Here is a 2,869-nt window from a genome sequence, read left to right as displayed (position 1 = left end):
AATGGTAAAAAATAATATATGTGACAAAGATAATACATAATCAATGAACACAATTAGATAAAAATAAAAAACTCGTAAAAATATACATTTTAGTATTTTAGAATTCATCTTCTAATACATAATGAGTCAATTATTTAGTAAAATAAAAAATATTTTAATTATAAAAATAATTGTGCAAAATATTGGCAAAAATGAAAGAAAGATAGAATAAAAGACATTAAATTATGTGAAAAAAAATGTAAAATGGATCAGATGTTGATTTATATAGTAAATATGAGTAGAAGTGAGTATGAGAGAATGAATTCTCTGACCATGATCTAAAAATGAGTGAATGAGAGAGAATATATTGTATGTAATTAATGATGGTAATGAGTGAGAGTTAATGATTGTAATTAGTGAGTAAAACTAAAATGAATGTAATTATAACGATTTTTTTTTTGACATTGTAACGGTTTTTAGAAACATTATAGATAGAAAAACTGAAAAAGATAGACACTTATATAATAATGCTGTTATGACTTATGATAAAAGAGGTAATGACCAATTCGGTATCCGAAAGATTCAAACGCTGACATTTTAGTACCCAACTATTGTTATTGACAAAAAAGTACCTGAATGATTAAAAAATTTTGCCAAGTGTATCCAAGTGCTTGCCGGAACATAGCTCCGGTGAGTACGATACTTACGTGGACGCCGGGATTTTGCTGACAAGTTTAGTCTTATATTAGATGGAATTTCTAATTAAATTAATGCTTATCCTACCTGGAAATTAACTTAACCTAATTGAAGAATGGTTTAGCCCCAAATTAATTTTGCCCTAAAACCCAATTAGCATATGTTGTTACTAGTTACTGTGGTTAGTGTGTCACTACTAGCGAAACTCAAAGGTCACGTAGAGAGGGAGAGACGTTGCTCTGGAAGCTTGGCGCGAAGAAGAACGATACAAGGTGAGAGACATTGTGGAATCAAGGGTAACGGTTCTCAAGTGGCATCGTGGGATCACCATTCTTCACAAGGAGCAACCCTACGAAGAGGTACGTTCTGCTTCATGTTCTTGGTTTAAGTTCTAGTTTTTTGCGTTTGCTGGTGACATCCTGTTTATTCATTGTATCTTCTCTCTACTATTTCTTAGATGGATCCTGTAGTTACGTTTGTGTATCATCACATGGGTTGCTTGAAAAGGGTTAGAGATGGGAATGTGATATACGAAGGGGGTTTAGTCACTGAGATACATAGGGTGAATGTGGAGACATGTAATTTATTTTTTGTTGAGGGGTTGTTTTTAGACCTGGGTTACCCTGGATATAATGAGGCGTGTTGGCTAGAACCTGGTTTCGAATTAGGTCAGGGTCTTAGAGTGCTTAGGACAGATGCTGAAGTGATGAGGATGTGTGAGAGTGCAATTAAAAATGACAATACTGTCCATCTCTATTTTGATCACCCTATTGATGCCAACTCTGAAATCATTGATGACGATGTGGTGGTTTCTGGTAGCAGTGAGAGTGTGGTTGAGGTCAATCCACCTGGTGATGAGAGGGAAACTGAAGTTGTGAGTGAGGAAACTGGCGAGGTTAATCAGTTGAATAAGGCTTTGACAGTTGTTGGGAAGGAGACTTTGAATGAAGTTGTGATTGAGAAGGGTGTTGATGTTAATGACTCGGATAAATGTGAGGGTGGTGTTATGGATGAAGATGTGAATCACGGGAATGGGGGATAAAGAGACTGAACAACCTGCAGCTCCAGAGAAAGTTGTTAAGAGGGTGAGAAAGAGGCATCCAAGACCACCACCCAGTGGTTTATCACAAGAAAGAAAAGCTGCTGAATCTGAACAGCCTGAGGGTGATCCTCTAGAAGCTGATACAGTAAATGAACAAACACATGAGAGGAATGATGATGATGCACATGTTGCCAACGAAGGTGCTAATATTGAAGAACCATTGGTGGATGAGTTTGGGGCAGAGGAAGCAGCTACTCAGAATGCAGCAGGTAAAACTATTATTTCTATTTTGTTATAGCATTTTGGATAAGTATTGGGTTTATGAATCCAATGATTATGATGCACATTTTGCCAATGAAGGTGCTAACATTGAAGAACTAGTGGTGGATGATTTGAGGGCAGAGGAAACAGCTACAGAAAATGCAGCAGGTAAAACTAGTATTTCTGTTTTGTTACAGCATTTTTTGATAAATATTGCATGATGGCTGAAATATATCACCTAATGTATTAACAGATACAGAAACACAAAAAAAGGAGAGGACAAATACAAGGAGAAATCATCCTAGGCCTCAACCATCTGGGCAGAGGATTGTACCTGGAAAGGATGATGAAGCACCAAGGGTAGAGGTGCCTAACCCGAACAGAGCAGATGGAGACATGGGACCTGAGATGTACCAATATGAATCTGATGAACTGTATAGCCCTTCTGAACCACCATCAACGTCGAAGGCTTGAATGGATGAGTGCTTTCTCATGATTCCACCTTTTCTACGACTCTTATCTGCTTGCATCTTCCAGATTGGGATCGTGCTCTACGAGAGAGCGAAGAGAGCACAATTGGGCTTTAAGGCAAAATTAATTTGGGGCTAAACCAACCTTCAATTAGGTTAAGTTAATTTCCAGGTAGGATAAGCATTAATTTAATTAGAAATTCCATCTAATATAAGACTAAACTTGTCAGCAAAAACCGGCGTCCACGTAAGCATTGTACTCACCGGAACTATGTTCCGGCAAGCACTTGGACACGCTTGGCAAAATTTTTAATCATTCAGGTACCTTTTTGTCAATAACAATAGTTGGGTACTAAAATGTCAGCGTTTGAATCTTTCGGGTACCGAATTGGTCATTACCTCTATGATAAAATTATAAAGG

Source organism: Arachis ipaensis, chromosome B08 (assembly GCF_000816755.2).
Source record: "Arachis ipaensis cultivar K30076 chromosome B08, Araip1.1, whole genome shotgun sequence".
Classification (NCBI taxonomy): Eukaryota; Viridiplantae; Streptophyta; class Magnoliopsida; order Fabales; family Fabaceae; genus Arachis; species Arachis ipaensis.
The sequence above is the reverse complement of the archived record's forward strand: the minus strand, read 5'-3'. Positions refer to the sequence as shown.